The sequence below is a fragment of the Pleurodeles waltl genome, chromosome 4_1, assembly GCF_031143425.1.
Source record: "Pleurodeles waltl isolate 20211129_DDA chromosome 4_1, aPleWal1.hap1.20221129, whole genome shotgun sequence".
In the NCBI taxonomy this organism is placed as follows: Eukaryota; Metazoa; Chordata; class Amphibia; order Caudata; family Salamandridae; genus Pleurodeles; species Pleurodeles waltl.
The window spans coordinates 84,445,804-84,463,228 of record NC_090442.1 but is presented as its reverse complement, the minus strand read 5'-3'; positions in this window follow the sequence as shown (position 1 = coordinate 84,463,228).

Below are 17,425 nucleotides of genomic sequence, written 5' to 3'. Positions count from 1 at the left end.
CTTTTCCAGTCCCTGAAGCTGGCATTATCAGTGTAAATGCTTGCAACGGTGGTGGTTCCGGATTGCTGTTATGCCATGTGAATAAATAAACTGGCATGCAAGCCGTTGGCAACCCTAAGTTCATCGAATGCCAGTAAGTGTACCTTCTGTAAAATAGTCTCCCACTATGGTGAGCTTTGCCGGTTTCCACATGGTCATGTCATGGGGCCAGAGCTCGACCGGAGTGGCCAGCAACTGCACCACGGCTATCAGTGGTGCAGAGTACAGTATGTTAGGAAGTTTACTGTGTTTAAGTCTATGCCAGCAGGCTCTGGCTGTGGTCATCAGAATAGGTCAGGGTGTGGGAGGGGGCATGTTGTATCCATCAGCCAAGCATACACTGAGGTCATACCGAGGAGATTAGTCACATTTGTTTTTGTCTGGGTTCTGGGACTCACTCAGCCACCGTAGTGGCCATTGTAGCTGAGCCGCGGCGTAGTATTATTTAAGTTTAGGCATGCAAAGAGCCCCCTTGTCCAGTGGGCACTTGGTCATGGTTAAGCCCATGTGGGGCCTGTCATTCCCCCAGAGAAGGTTGATTAATAAGCTATGTAATGTTTGTAAAATAGATCTTGGGAAAACAGTTGGTAACGCCACAAAATAGTACAGCAGTCTAGGGAGTGCTATCATTTTAGCTATGCACCCAGCCCATCGGTGAAAGTGGGAGCGAGCACCAGAAGGAGAGTGAGCCTCTTATGGATCTGGTGGCTTGGTCAAGATTACCCTCTGTTAGATCTTTTATGGAGTGATATATCTGTATCCCAAGGTATTTAAATGTGGTGTGGCACCACTGTTGTCAGTCATATGGAAGGGTATGTTGTTCATCTGGTGGAACAGGAGACATAGGGAAGATGCAAGATTTTGACCAGTTGACCCTCAGCCCTGATATTGTGCAGAAGGAGTCCAGCAAGGACATAACCTCCGGAAAGGACATTTCATGATTGTGTAGATATATTAAGGCGTTGTCTGCATGTAGGGATATAATGTGGCACATATGTGTCTCTGGTATCCCCGAACGTTCTGCATTCTGTCTCAGTCGGGCAGCCAATTGTTCCATTGCTATTGCAAAACAATAGTGGGGGAAGTGGCCATGCCTGCCTAGTGCCTCTGTGTATAGGGAAACTGTAAGATATAATGTGCCCTGTCTTAACACAGCTGTCGGGTTGGAGTACAGGATATATATCCATTTCAAGAAACCTGTCCCAAAGCCCACCCGATTGAGAGTCTGAAAAAGGTAATCCCAAATGAGTGTGTTGAATGCCTTTTCTGTGTCGAGCGAGACAGCCATTCCTCTATAGCCTGTATGAGTCATTGTGAAGGAGGCATATCAGTCTCCTGATATGTAAAAAAGTACTCTGACCGGGAGTAAAACCAGATTAGTCCTCATGTATCAATCCAGGCATTAACAGAAGAAGTCTATTTGCCACAATTTTTCCCAGGATTTTACAATCTAGGTTTAGTAGGGAGAGCGGTCTATAGGATCGCATGTCTCGAGGGTCACATCCGGGTTTGGGCAATACCACTATGAGGGCTTCACGTAGTGATTGTGGCAGTTGGCCTGTTGTATGAGCTTCAGTGAACATATCAAGCATGGCCAGTAGGAGATGGGATGTGGCGTTGTTGTGGACCAATGGGCTATGCGACTCTCCTCTAGCCGAATCGGTTTGTCTAGTTCGTCTCTTTGAGACGTGTGTATCTTGGGCAGAAGGACCGTGTCTAAAAAGGCGGATAACTGTGAAGGTGTAGGTGCCGCGGTAGCCGCGTACAGTGATTGATAATCATTTTTGAATGCTGTGTTTATGGCCTCCTGCATGTTAAGCACCTCGCTGCAGTCCAATCTGATTGCCCCAACAGGAGTTTGCTGTTGAGACTCCTGAACAATCCATGCCAAAAGGCGGCCTGAGCGGTCGCCTTCAGCATACTGCTGTGTCATGTAATGCCTATAATCCTGCCTACAGAGCCTAGCGCCTGTCTCTTTGTATTCTGTGTGGAGGTCGCGAAGGAGATCTGGATTGGCAGTCCAGTTAGCGAAAGCTACCACTGCCTCACGAAGCCTAAGCTCCAATGCGGCCACCTAGTGGCACAATACCTGTCGAACACCTAGACACGCAGACATACAGTGTCCATGGACTATCACTTTGTGTGCGTCCAACTCAGTGGCACAGATAGATGTGGATTTATTGTTGTGTGCAAAATATGTAGAAATACATGCAGCTAGTTCCTGATGAAAAAAGGGATACAATAATGCCTAAACCTGCAGGCGCCAGGTCGGCACCCTTATGAGCAGTCTGCCCCATTATAGATCCACCTTCGAAGGACAATGCTCAGACATTGTGCGGGCCAAATATGCAGAGCTCAGTACTCTCTGTGTCATAGCCACTGGTCCCAAAAATAGGTCTATTCTAGTGTGTAAGTCGTGAACTGGGGAATAGAAAGAGTACTTGCGTGTTGATGGATGTCCTGCCCGCCATAGGTTCTCTATTTGATCTCCAGGATGGGAGGTTTTCCTGCTCAGCACCCCCACTAATGGTGGATGGGACCGGTGCATTGTAATGTTAGGTACATAATTAAAGTCACCCCCCAGAGAGTCTCCACAGATGGATCCTGGAACAGTCAGGGTGTGAGCTTGTTGAAGAAGTCACCATGATTGGCATTGGGAGCATATATTCCCACTAAAGCTAGTGGTGTGTCATCTAGTAGGCCTTCTGTGATGACGTATCTACCATCAGGGTCCATGTGTGTGCGTTCCATGACATATAGAACGCCCGGTGCCACCCATATTAAGACTCGCCAGACAAATGTCGATACTGCGGTGCCGTAGACCTGTCCTTTCCAGCTATTGCTAAGCTTTTTGAGTTCAGCCTCCATGAGATGTGTTTCTTGGAGCATGACAATATGTGCATGCTGGCACTTCAGGTATGTCTGTATGCGATGTCTCTTGGATGGGGATGCCATGCTCCTTACATTTCATGTAATAATGTTGTAGTTACTGACGGACGGTGTGGTTTGTGTACTTATGTATACTCGTGGCACTGAAGTATGGAAAGGATTAGAGTCCCTCTTCCTTTGTCTTTATCTGTGGCTTAGGTGTACACCCGGCGTGAAGTGGTGTTCAACTCCACGTGCTCCCACTCTGCCCCTCCCCTCAGCCCCCCCCCCCATCATTGTGCGGTCGTGTACAAGTACAAATAGGAACATAACAAACAAGGTCGGCAGCATGCCTAAAATAAAAGCAATACAACAAATTGCAAGCAACAGTAAGGCGTGGCTCTGTGAGCAGTTGCTATGTGTGAGGGAGGGCTGGTCCATATGGTAATTTTCATGGGGGGGCAACCTAGATCAGGCTTGGCACCCTCGCTCAGCCCTCAGGATATAGCATAGTTCTGGTGACCTTTTCCATGCTTAAATGTATGATCCTGCTCCCCAATTTTGGATGTGGCACTTGAGTGGGTAGCGGGAGTTCAGGACCACTGTGCCAGGATACCATTGGGTATGTAGGGCTCATGGAAACAAATTGATAAATCATCCTATATTTTACCACCCCATCTGATTATAATGTACTGCATAAGATGCACTGTTAGGGTGGAGAGCACACCTGGTTTTGGCAGATCCCGTGCTCCTGGTGGGTATGTGCAATCCTATAGGCCGTCAGCAGAGTGGGGGTGATGATTGGGTTGTTACGGGATTCAGCCAAGTCATTGTGGTCCCCCTTTTCAGAGTTAGTGTCTGAAGGCGTCTGGTGCACAGCAAAAGAGTTTGACATGATCTGTGTGGTCTTAAGCAGTGCCCTTGCTCGTTCTTTTCTAGCTTGTGCCCTTGTGGGATTGGCATTGGAGCCTGTGCAGTGCTTACGTTTAGGCTTAAATGGCGGCCATTGTGCTGCTGTGTCCTCCTTATGGGAAGGGTGGGCTAAGCCCTTGGCATGGAGCGATATCCAGGTGTCTTCAAGGGTAGCAAATATATGCGCTTTTGCACCATATATCACACAGAGCCTCGCTGGAAAACTAGAGCGTACTTGATATTATGATCACAAAACCGTTGTTTGACCTTGAAAAATGAGTTCTGTTTCTTCTGAACCTCTGCTGTAAAGTCAGGGTAGGAGGTGACGCTCACATCCTCAACTTTCCATTGACCATGAGTTTGAAAGCAATGGAGCACTAAGGGACAGATTTATGGAAAGTGGCGCTTTCCCTATGCCCCTTAATGCCCTCCGACCGCCACCATGTGTATGCTGTATTTAAAATACCCTGCACCATGGCGCAGGGTAGGGGGCAATAGCATAATTTCTCATGACGCTATTGATGTACTCTGCAGGAGTAGCACCAAAATATTGGCGCTACTCCTGAAGAGTACATGGGGCCCATTCTAAAGAATGGAAGCCCCCTTTTAACACCTGCAAAAGTGTTGTAAAAAATGGTGCAAGGAAATCTCATAGATTTCCTTGCACCATTTTTCCGCCTCCCCTAATGGGGGCACGCCCCCTTTGCATACATTATGCCTGGCGCAGGCATAATGTAGCGCAAAGGGTTACAGAGTGGCGCTATTCATGCATTGGCAACTCTGTAAATGGTGCAGTGATTTTGACCTCGTTGGGCCACATTAACGTAAAAAATAATGACAATAATGTGGCACAAGGTGGCGCTAGGGGACTATAAATATGCCCCTAAGTCTCTATCACGATAATTGAGAAGGCGGGCTATCAGTGGGCAGGGAGGGGCACCTGGCGGTGGTGGTCTGCCTGGATCCTATGGGCATGTTCTATTGAAAATAAAAATATTTTTTTTATTTTATCTTGCAGTACTATATTTGTGAACCACAGTTCCAAGAACAATTCCACACTGGGGCCTTTTGCTCTCTCCGGGAACCCCATGAAGCGGATATTTTTGCACCTAGAGCTCCCCTACGCATCTACCACTCTCTGTTGCAGCAAGGTTACTTCCATGGTCAATTGTTTCATTTGATTCTGTAAGTCTTGGACAGATGGTCGCAATACAGCAAAGGCAGATTCCGTTTTCCGACCTCTATCGGATAATTTGCAGTGATCCGCCCCAAGTAAATTGACATCTAGCGCTACTGCATCAATGTTGGTTTCCAAGGACGTTTTAGTGTCCAATATGCCCTGTAAAACTTTCTCAAATTGGGAGGAGTGACTGTGGAGGGTGACATCCAATTGTTGCATTAGCATACCCAGTACCTTCTGATGATGCTGACTGAGTGGTTGGACTGTCTACCGCCCATGAGGCCGGCTTCGTGACTTTAGGTTTCCCCATCTGACCACCAACGTGTGTGGCACTTATGCAAGCCATGTGGAGAGACAGCCACTCCTGTGCAGATGATAGCGGGATGAGGTTCCGAGATGTGGAGCCCACCAGCCAAAGGAGCTCGAAGGCGAATTTGCACTTGCAGTGTCCTGTGCGCACAAAGATGCCAGCAATTCAACTCCCAAGCATGCGTGGCCAAGTTAGTATCTGCAAATATGACTGTCTATCTGCTGTGAGGAGGCACGGTCATTTTGCTGCGATGCAGGCGGCGTGGTGCAGTGGTAATTCAGCAAATTGGTATAGGAGTGGGCTCTCTGTGGACTCCTCACTTCCAGTCTACCATATGGTGCCTACTGGTGCACCATTGCTCCCCTTAACTTGAGTCCGGACATATAGCTGTCACTCCAAGAGAACAACCATAATGTTTCAGAGGCAACGTCAACAGTAGTGTTGTGGAGATTAGTAGGTCGGCGCATTGCGATGCCGTTGCCACACCACTGCCTCACAGTTATATTAGCTGATAGCCCTATTGGCACAAATTCTATATGCAGGCCCTCTCTAAGGGCGTCAGTGTTTGCAAAGTCCTTCACTCCGTGCCTGTCTCGCACTCAGTGCAGCACACAATACACCGCTCTGTCTCACTTTCTATCTCTCAGCTCCGTTTGGGGTGTCCAGCTCCAGATGGCATTGAGACCCCACTTAGGGTCCCAGCAGCTTTGTGGGGGGTACCGACTTGGGCCCTCGTCAGTCCAGCAGGCCCCACGGCAATGCTACACCCCTTTGTGTGGGCCTGTGTGTCCACGCGGGGCTGGATTAGTGTCTCAGGGGGCTGGGCCACTGAATCCCTCTGTAGTGGCCTCACTGCATCGGTGCTCCTCTCTGCACAAGTCCCAGACCTCCTGCAGGACTGCTCCTTGAGCTCTTGCAGATCAGGAGACACAGTTCTGACGCGTAGGCCCCACGTTCTTACCGCGTCTCTCCTTCTGGGCCCACAGTAGGCCCGGCTGCCCACTGGTGATCTGCCCGGCACTCCGCACCCACCGCACTGTCCCTTCGTGGCAACGCGAGGAGGTCACAGTGTTCGAGGGCTTCTGGGGCAGAAAGAAGCGGATCGGAGAAGCTGGTTACGATATTTAATGAGGATTATTGAGCGGCCGAGTGCAGAGCTCCGAACTAAGCTGCCCTCTGGTCGCCATCTTGGACACGCCCCATGCCTTGCCTGGCTTAAGTTGTTTTACAGGTCTTCTTGTTTCTTCTAAGCTAAAACTTAGTAGTGGGATAGTATCAGTCACTTTAGTACCTGATATCATTGAACTCTCTATTTGCTGTAGCTTTGGAACCCTAGTGTAGACATTACTAATATGTTGCTCCCAGATAAGGTTAGGAATATGATGGTCCAGCTGAAGAGTAGATCTTAAATTATTATTAGCTACTATATGTCAGATATATTATCCACAGACAGATCCGCAGTGAGCAAATCCTCCCAACTTGTATTAATCAATTCATGCTTGGTCTTAGCTATACTATCTTTAACCTTGGCTCTTCTAGTTCTGATCAGGGATGAGACCCCTAACTTTAGAGCAGATAAAAGTGCAAGACTGCTTGAATTAATCTCAGCCACTGGTAATCACTCAGGCTACATCCTGTACCATTGTTATTTTGCACACCATGCCACCTTAGTCTGGACCCAGCTATATGCAGCTCAGTCTTGATACTGCTCCAGTAGACACAGTCCAGCCCAAACATAGAAACCAGGTCCTCCTCATACTGGAACACAAGCAACCCAGGACCGGTTTCACCCTAGTTAAAACTCATCAACCAAGTACAGCTTGGTTCCACTTACACAGTGTGCATGGGTCCCACGTCTGAGCAAATCCAGCATACTAAGGGTGGCACAATGAGTATACAGAACAGTGATAAATTGAATGCTTCAATTAATATCAGCCACTGATCATCACTCAGGCTGCATCCCAATCCATTGTTATTTCACACACCAGCTAAACCAGTCCTAGGTTGCTTTAGTTTTGGTTCAGGAAGAACTTAGACTGGCAGTGTGGGCCGGACTTTTCCCATGATGAGCAGTGTCAATACTGATTTGCATATGGCTGGGTTTGAACTGAGGTGGAATGGTGGGCAAAATAAGAGTGGATTTAGATGCAGCCGAATTGATTGCCAGTTGCTGAGATTAATTCAAGCATTCCATCCATCACCTTTTTTTACACATTTGCCGCAGTAAGTGTGTCGAGTATGCCCATACGTGGGTGCTGAGCTCTCTTGGCCACTAAAACCAAGCAACACTTGTCTGAAGGGAAATAACTAGGGTGAAACCATTTCTAGGTTGCATGTGTTCTGGATCAGGGAGAACCTGGCCTTGCAGTTCAGGCATGCTGTTCCCATGAGGAGCAGAGTCCAAACTGAGGTGACACTGGGCAAAAAACAATGGATTAGGATGCACCCTAGGCAATTTTCAGTGGCTGAGATTAATTCAAGCATTCAATCCATCACTCTATTGTTTTTTGTATTTGCCACCCTAAGTGCACCGGGTATGCCAAAGACCTGGGTCCAGGGCTTACTTTGCCACTGAAACAAAGCTATTCCTGGCTAAAATGCACTAACCAGGGCCATACAGGTCCTAGGTTGCTTGTGTTCAGGCTCAGGGAGGACCTGGCCTGGCACTTCGGGCTGGACTGTTCCCATGAGGTGCAGCACTGATTTGCATATGGCTGGGTCCAAAACGAGGTTTCTGGAATCAGGAATATTGCAAGTTCCAACATGAATTTTTAAAATGTTGCAGTAGGCACAAGTGAACCAATACACACATGAAGAAATGATTTCAGTGAAGTACTCTTCTGTGGATATGACTCTGGAGTTAGTGCAAATGCAGCATGGGGTGTGTATGGTGAAGAGTGACATAAACATCTGGAAGAGCTTGAGTTGTTGTGTATACAATCAGATGGTCAATTATTTGTAGATAAGGATTTGTCCCCGGGCTGTTCTATCTCTTGTGTATTGTTTGAGAAATTTAGCTCGTTTCTACATTGCCAGTTTACCTTTATATAACAGATAAGTGGTTGGTGAATTTTTATAAGTGATATGTGCACCCAAATGGTTGGCTTTGCAGAGTTAAGTTCATAATTGTTTTTCTGCTCTTTTGCAGGTTGTGTGGTAGACCCAGAGAAGGGGTGCATGATGGCATGGATATGCAGTCACTCATTTGTAAAACTGGCATCAAGGTATGCTGAGAAACGTTGCTTGGAAAACAGCTGATGTTCGATGACAACAGGAATCAAGTAATATTGTACAAATGGGAGATGCTGTGGAGCAGTTGTTGTCTACTTCCACACAGTTCTTTTTCAGTTCTAGCTCCCCTGATGTGTTATTAATTTATCTTGACGGAAATTATCTGGTTCAATTGAAATGTTTGGCTTTGTTGAAGAACACAAAAAGGGACAGGGGAGAGATAAAATGGTTATGGTTGGGGCTGCCATTACGTGGCTTGAAATAATTCCATGGAAGGACTGGAGGGGGGCATTTAATCCAGTAGCAATAAAAAAAGCAAGAAGGAAGGTGAATAGAGAGATATGCAATTTCAGTAGGATATAGAAAGTAAAGAAAGTGCTGCATCCAGAAATGAGCTCCATTGGTTGGATTTGTCCCAAACAGGGATTGAACTTTACTTGTTGCAAGTGCAGGCCCTAGAACATCTATTGGTAGAGTGTCTGTGGAAGGTGTAGGCTAATGAGGCTTTAGGGAGGGAAGAAAAACTCCTCAAATAAGGGTTTTCTCGGTGACAGGTTTGCAGGCTATTTTAGGATTTAATCACACCCCCACAAGATATTGTAGCATAGGTTTGCTAATTTTGTGGTACAAAAATTTACATTTTTCAGCATGTTTGTGGAACTTTATTTTACTTATATTCCTTCCTTTTCAGTCTTAAATCAATAGAACCTGTGTTAGCAGAGTATTCCAAACCCTGAATAAGGGACTACTCCTACCACAGCCCCTCTGCTAGCAACCCTCGTCCCCAGGCTATTCATAATAGTAAATGCCTTTAGCAATATGGTATAAGAATGTAATTACCAAAATATAGTAGGACTGAAAAATTCTGTCCTAAATTGTTTGTTTACAAAAATATAACCTCTTTGGAGTTGATAATAGAGAATGTATGCCCACTGGGACAATATTTTTGTAAACAATATGTAGGACACAACCGTCTTTAGCATGTTGGTTGAATTCCTTACATAACCAGTGGAAATTAGTTGATTACAATGGGCATTCCTTCATGTATCTATCACTCAATAACTGCCTTCCCTTGTTCCCTAGCATTTCCGCCTGATCTTTATTCCTGTCCACTCTTCCATTCTCTTCCACAACTGGCTTCCTTCATGCTTCCTGCTCACTTTTCCCTGCTGCAGCTTCGTTTTCTCTTTCTGCTTCTATTTCCCCTTTCTCTTTTTCACTCATTGCAACTATCTCTCTCTTTCCTGTCCTCTCTAACCTTTCTTTTCCTTTCACTACTCCCCCTCACAACCATCTCATCCCTCCCTCTTTCCCTTCTGACTCATTAGTCCTTCCCAACTTTCCTTTCCTTACCTGCTTCCCAAGCCCTACTTCTATGCCTTCCCTCATTCTTATGACCTTCCCTCTGCCATCCTTTCATCCTTCGATCAGTCCACCATCTCCTCACCCTTCTCCCACATACCCATGGCTCCCCTCCTTCTCTTGCTCTTTCCTCCCTTCCTCCTCTTGCACCTCCCTTCATCTCCTTCCATGCTGCACTTCTCTTGGCTCCCAATGTTATTCCCCATCTTCTCATTGCCACTCCATAAAGCTCGACCACCAATCGCTCACACTGTCCTACCACTCTTTTGTCTACTACCTTCTCAGTTTTCATATTTATTTCATGAGAAAAACCTTGTGTTATGGTTAGTTACTATGCAAAAAGCATCTATATATTTCAGTGTCCATGTGCTACATTAAACAAAAAAAGAAAGACATAAATAATGAAAGAAATACTTTAGCTCCCCACCAAACACATCTGCTGTGGAGATAGCCACTATATAGGTGGCAATCTACAGTCATATCTCTATGGTACATTGTAGAGAGGAGGCAGAATATATGACATTTTCTCTCCTGCCAGTGGTGGGGTAAAAATGAGGGTCATTCTTTTTTGCATCATACTTCACCATTCTTCACATTGTTGATAGCAGCAGTAGCCTTCCACTTCTGCTGTGGTTTTGTTTTGCCTTCATCTTTACTATTTTCATGCAACCTTGAGGTAATATGAATTAATCTCAACTCCACTGCTCTCCTGTGTGATTTCCCCACACATAGTTATGGTTCCTTTCTCTGGCGTCTCGGCAGGCCAGTATATTAGGAACCTGGGGCAGAATACAACATGGCACCAAACTAAGGAAAGCAATTGAAGGCACTGAACAACTGCAGAGCTGGCATGGCATTGCAGACAAAGAAGTGTGCTATGGCCCAGAAGAGAAAGAATCCGCCCTTAATAGGGTGTGGCAAATGTCACTGCGATCTGATGACCCTTTCAAAGATGGACCATCAGGTCAGAGACTTCCAGCGACGAAGCCCATGGAGACTCCACAAGAGCTTCCATGACTGTAATTAGAGCTGGAGAACTGTAAGATATCTTCCTCTCGGAATGCAGAACCAATCAAACATTCACCCCCAATCACAGATCTGGGTTTAATCCATTAATTATTTTGCTCACCATGCCACCCCAGTTTCAACCCACCCATATGCAAATCAGTCTTGACCCTGTTCCCCATGGGAACAGTCCAGCCATAACTGCCAAGCCAGGTCCTCTCTGCAACGGAAACAAGCATCCTGGAACCAGTTTCAGGGTATCACCCTTCATCAGCCAGGCTAGCTGGAATCCAGTGGCACAGTGAGCCCGGGACCCACGTCTGGGCATAGCCGGCGCACTTATGGCGACAAAAGCAAACAAACACAAATGACGGATGGACTGGGGAACCAATCAAACATTCACCCTCAGTCACAGATCTGGGTTTAATCCATCAATTCTTTTGCTATCCATGGCACCCCACTTTGGACCCAGCCATATGTAAATCAGTCTTGACCCTGTTTCCCATGGGAACAGTCCAGCACGAACTGCCAGGCCAGGTCCTCCCTGGACAGGAAACAAGCATCTTGGGACCGGTTTCAGGGTATCACTCTTCATCAGCCAGGCCAGCTTGAATCCAGTGGCACAGTGTAACTAGGTATTTTTTGCTGCTCGGCAATGGTAGTCCAGTTAGTATCATAAAAAAAGGTTTTTCTACTGCCTACCCATCTGAATACTGGGCCAGCAATATTACTGCAATTGAGCCCTTTGCCTCATATTTATTGGCCACCTTCATTATCAGCGCAAATGTAGCCCCTGCAATTATCTCACCTACCTTGAAAAGGAACACTGTGATGTATTTAAAGCATGCATACTTTCAAGAGGTTAATCAGCTGTCACTATGTTATCACTGCAATGCGGCAGGAGGAAACAACATTTACAGCTGTACGGCGGCACGTACAGCCAATAAGAAGTAACTTTTTTCTGTCTGCCTGGAATCCTTTTTTTGTGGGAAAAATACTAAATATTCTGTTCATTGCACTCCTTAGCTGATTTTGCAAATAGCAAAATCACGAAATGCTGGAGGTTCTGTTTAATATAGGTTACTTACACTACTGGATGGGTGAGGGGCTATAAGATGGGGGTGTTCAGGGGCCAATGAGACACAAGGCCTTAAGATGTTAATACATTGAGGTAGGCGGGGTAGGTGCAAATGGACGGGCTGTTGTCCTTTTTTTTTAACTTTGAAGGGTAGTTATTTATAGGAGGGGTTTGAGGTGTGAATCACATCAAATCAATTCCAATTGTTTCAGTTAATAGCATAGATGCCAAAATTGTAGAATAGAAAAGTGGGAGATTTATAGAAAGATATCAAGAGAAATTTATTTGCCCCATTGACTTCTATTGGGTCCAGAATCAGGTTACTGTTATGTCCAGGATTTGCTGCTGTAGGATCGGATATTAGATATGCAAGTGTATTTTTTCTCCTTACCTGTCAGGAGCTTGGAGAAAGCACTACGGCAGGCAGAGACAGCATGATGCAGGTGCTGTGCACTGGCTTACAGGAGCAGGTTACTGGCAGTGCAAGCTCTGAGTTACACAAGACCAGGCCCTGTCAGCTGAAGCCCACAGAGCAATTGGGTTTTTACACGCAGGAATCGGAAGGTGGGAGACTAGCCTTGAAATCGGCAGACTTCCAATTGAATCGGGAGGGTTGGCATGTATAGCTAATAGGTATACAATATAACACAATTTTAAAAAGCTAAAGTATATATAAATATTAAAAATAGGTTCTATTAAACAGTGTTCAACACAAGGATCATTGCTGTTATCCAATTGGATTCTTGCAGTTCATCCTGCTAACTCCATATGTATAAAATCTAGGAAGCAAAGTAGAAGTAAATGTCCTGCAAATTGCTCCTCAGGCATCTGTCTGTAGGTTCTTTAGAAGTTCCTATCTTCTTTGCCCTCTACATAGGTCAGAGGAATTGTCTCCTGGGTCTTAGGGTAATTGAGCACAACAGTATGAAGTTTGTTAATGGTTGTTGTGCTCTAAATATACTTTTAGAGAGGTCCCAGCTAGTCTCGGAAAGTGCCCATTTTTAATAAAAGTCAAAATGGTAGAATCCCTAATCTAAATTTTAGATGAAGGCCTCTCTTTAGGTCAGGAGTCAAAATATCTAAATACATTTCACAAGTACTTGTCTTTTCAGTTCAGATAGATCAGGTGTTAGGTTGTTTTATGTATAATTAGGCCTTAACCCCTTCGCTGCCAGGCCTTTTCCCCCTCCTGTGCCGAGCCTTTTTTTGGCTATTTGGGGCAGTTCGCGCTTAGGCCCTCATAACTTTTTGTTCACATAAGCTACCCACGCCAAATTTGCGTCCTTTTTTTCCAACATCCAAGGGATTCTAGAGGTACCCAGACTTTATGGGTTCCCCAGAAGGAGGCCAAGAAATTAGCAAAACTACAGTGAAAATTTCGTTTTTTTCAAAAAAATTGGAAAAAGGGGATGCAGAAGAAGGCTTGTAGTTTTTTCCCTGAAAATGGCATCAACAAAGGGTTTGTGGTGCTAAAATCACCAGCTTCCCAGCTTTCAGGAACAGGCAGACTCGAATCAGAAAACCCAATTTTTCAACACAATTTGGGCATTTTACTGGGACAAACCCCATGTTTACGATTTTTTGTGCTTTCAGCCTCCTTCCAGTCAGTGACAGAAATGGGCATGAAACCCATGCTGGATCCCAGAAACCACAACATTTCTGAAAAGTAGACAAAATTCTGAATTCAGCAAGGGGTAATTTGTGTAGATCCTACAAGGGTTTCCTACAGAAAATAACAACTGAAAAAGATAAATATTGAAATTGAGGTGAAAAAAACATACATTTTTCTCTACGTTTTACTCAGTAACTTTTTCCTGCAATGTCAGATTCTCGAAAGCAATATACGTCTGCTGGACTCCTCTGGTTGCGGGGATATATAGGGCTTGTAGGTTCATCAAGAACCCTAGGTACCCAGAGCCAATAAATGATCTGCACCCTGCAGTGCGTTTTCATTCTATACCGGGTATACAGCAATTCATTTGCTGAAATATAAAGAGTGAAAAATAGCTATCAAGAAAACCTTTGCATTTCCAAAAAGGACAAAAGATAAGGTGTTGAGGAGCAGTGGTTATTTGCACATCTCTGAATTCCGGGGTGCCCATACTAGCATGTGAATTACAGGGCACTTCTCAAATAGATGTCTTTTTTACACACTCTCTTATATTTGGAAGGAACAAATGTAGAGAAAGACAAGGGGCAATAACACTTGTTTTGCTAATCTATGTTACCCCAAGTCTCCTGATAAAAATGATACCTCACTTGTGTGGGTAGGCCTAGCGCCCGCGACAGGAAGCGCCCCAAAACGCAACGTGGACACATCACATTTTTTTAAAGAAAACAGAGGTGTTTTTTGCAAAGTGCCTACCTGTAGATTTTGGCCTCTAGCTCAGCCGGCACCTAGGGAAACCTACCAAACCTGTGCATTTGTGAAAACTAGAGACCTAGGGGAATCCAAGATGGGGTGACTTGTGGGGCTCTGACCAGGTTCTGTTACCCAGAATCCTTTGCAAACCTCAAAATTTGGCAAAAAAAACATGTTTTCCTCACATTTTGGTGACACATAGTTCTGGAATCAGAGAGGAGCCACAAATTTCCTTCCACCCAGCGTTCCCCCAAGTCTCCTGATAAAAATGATACCTCACTTGTGTGGGTAGGCCTATTGCCCGCGACAGGAAATGCCCCAAAACGCAACGTGGACACATCACATTTTTTTAAAGAAAACAGAGGTGTTTTTTGCAAAGTGCCTACCTGTAGATTTTGGCCTCTAGCTCAGCCCGCACCTAGGGAAACTTACCAAACCTGTGCATTTTTGAAAACTAGAGACCTAGGGGAATCCAAGATGGGGTGACTTGTTAGGCTCTGACCAGGTTCTGTTACCCAGAATCCTTTGCAAACCTCAAAATTTGGCTAAAAAAACAAGTTTTCCTCACATTTCGGTGACAGAAAGTTCTGGAATCTGAGAGGAGCCACAGATTTCCTTCCACCCAGCGTTCCCCCAACTCTCCCGATAAAAATGATACCTCACTTGTGTGGGTGGGCCTAGCGCCCGTGACAGTAAACGCCCCAAAACACAACGTGGACACATCACATTTTTTTAAAGAAAACAGAGGTGTTTTTTGCAAAGTGCCTACCTGTAGATTTTGGCCTCTAGCTCAGCCGGCACCTAGGGAAACCTACCAAACCTGTGCATTTTTAAAAACTAGAGACCTAGGGGAATCCAAGATGGGATGACTTGTGGGCTCTGACCAGGTTCTGTTACCCAGAATCCTTTGCAAACCTCACAATTTGGCTAAAAAAACAAGTTTTCCTCACATTTCGGTGACGGAAAGTTCTGGAATCTGAGAGGAGCCACAAATTTCCTTCCACCCAGCGTTCCCCCAAGTCTCCTGATAAAAATTATACCTCACTTGTGTGGGTAGGCCTAGCGCCCGTGTCAGGAAACGCCCCAAAACACAACGTGGACACATCAAATTTTTTCATAGAAAACAGTGCCTACCTGTGGATTTTGGCCTCTAGCTCAGCCGGCCCCAGGGGGGGCAGAAATGGCCTAATATAAATTTGTCCCCAACCCCCCCCCCCCCCCCGGGAGCGACCCTTGCCTACGGGGTCGCTCCCCCTGCGTGACATTGGCGCCAAAACAAAAATCCCCAGTGCCTAGTGGTTTTTGCCCCCTTGGGGGCAGATTGACCTAAAATCGGCCAATCTGCCTCCAAGGGGGGCAGAAATGGTCTAAATACAATTTGCCCCCCAGGGGAGCGACCCGTGCCTAATGGGTCGCTCCCCATCTCTAAAAAAACAAACAAACCCAAAAAAAAACACAAAAAAACAATTTGCCCTGGCGCCTAGAGGTTTCTGCCGCCCCGGGGGCAGATCGGCCTAATAACAATAGGCCGATCTGCCCGGGGGGGGGCAGAAATGGCCTAAAATAAATTTGACAGGAAACGCCCCAAAACACAACGTGGACACATCACATTTTTTCATAGAAAACAGTGCCTACCTGTGGATTTTGGCCTCTAGCTCAGCCGGCCCCAGGAGGGGCAGAAATGGCCTAAAATAAATTTGTCCTCACCCCCCCCATCCCCCCCCCCGGGAGCGACCATTGCCTATGGGGTTGCTCCCCTGCGTGACATTGGCGCCAAAAAAAAAAATCCCCGGTGCCTAGTGGTTTCTGCCCCCTTGAGGGCAGATTGACCTAAAATCGGCCAATCTGCCCCCAAGGGTGGCAGAAATGGTCTAAATACAATTTGCCCCACAGGAAGCGTACCTTGCCTAATGGGTGGCTCCCCATCTCTAAAAAAACAAACACAAAAAAATAATTTGCCCTGGCGCCTAGAGGTTTCTGCCCCCCCTGGCAGAAATGGCCTAAAATAAATTTGCCCCACACCCCCACCTCCCCCCGGGGAGCGACCATTGCCTACAAGGTCGCTCCCCTTACGTGACGGCGCAAAAAAAAGATCCCTGGTGCATAGTGGTTTCTGCCCCCCCTGGGGGCAGATCGGCCTAATAACAATAGGCCGATCTGCCCCCAGGGGGGCAGAAATGGCCTAAAATAAATTTGTCCTTCAACCCCCCCGGGGAGCGACCCTTGCTCACAAGGTCGCTCCCCTTGTGTGACGGCGCAAAAAAAAGATCCCTGGTTCCTAGTGGTTTCTGCCCCCTTTGGGGGCAGATTGACCTAAAATCGGCCGATCTGCCCCCAAAGCGGGCAGAAATGTCCTAAATACAATTTGCCCCTCAAGGGGAGTGACCCTTGCCTAAGGGGTCACTCCCGATCTCTTAAAAAACAAACAAACAAAAAATAAAAGTTTGCCCTGGCGCCTAGTGGTTTCTGCCCCCGTGGGGGCAGATCAGCCTAATTAAAATATGGGCAGAAATGGCCTAAAATAAATTTGCCCCCCAGTGGAACGACCCTTGTCTAAGGGGTCGCTCCCCTTACGTGAAAAACAAACAACAAAAAAAACTCCCTGGTGTCAAGTGGTTTCTGCCCCCCTTGGGGGCAGATTGGCCTCATACAAATAGGCCAATCTTCCCCCAAGTGGGGCAGAAATGGCCTAAATATAATTTGCCCCCTAGGGGAGCGACCCTTGCCGAAGGGGTCGCTCCCCACCTCAAAAAACAAAAAATAAAAAAAATAAAATGTATCCCTGGTGCCTAGAGGTTTCTGCCCCCACTGGGGGCAGAAAAGGCCTTAAAAAAAATGCCCCCCCTGGGAGCGACCCTTGCCCAAGGGGTCACTCCCTCCTGCCAGTTTCATTTATAAAAAAGACATCCCTGGTGTCTAGTGGGCGTTTTGACAGCCGGATTGCTTTACAATCCGGCTGCCAAAACGCAGCAAGAGACTTCAAAGGGAAGGAAATACATTTCCTTTCTCTTTGAAGCCTCTCTGCCTCCTCCACGTGATCGGAAGAGAAATGCTAGCGCTCCCTCTGGGCTGGGTGCC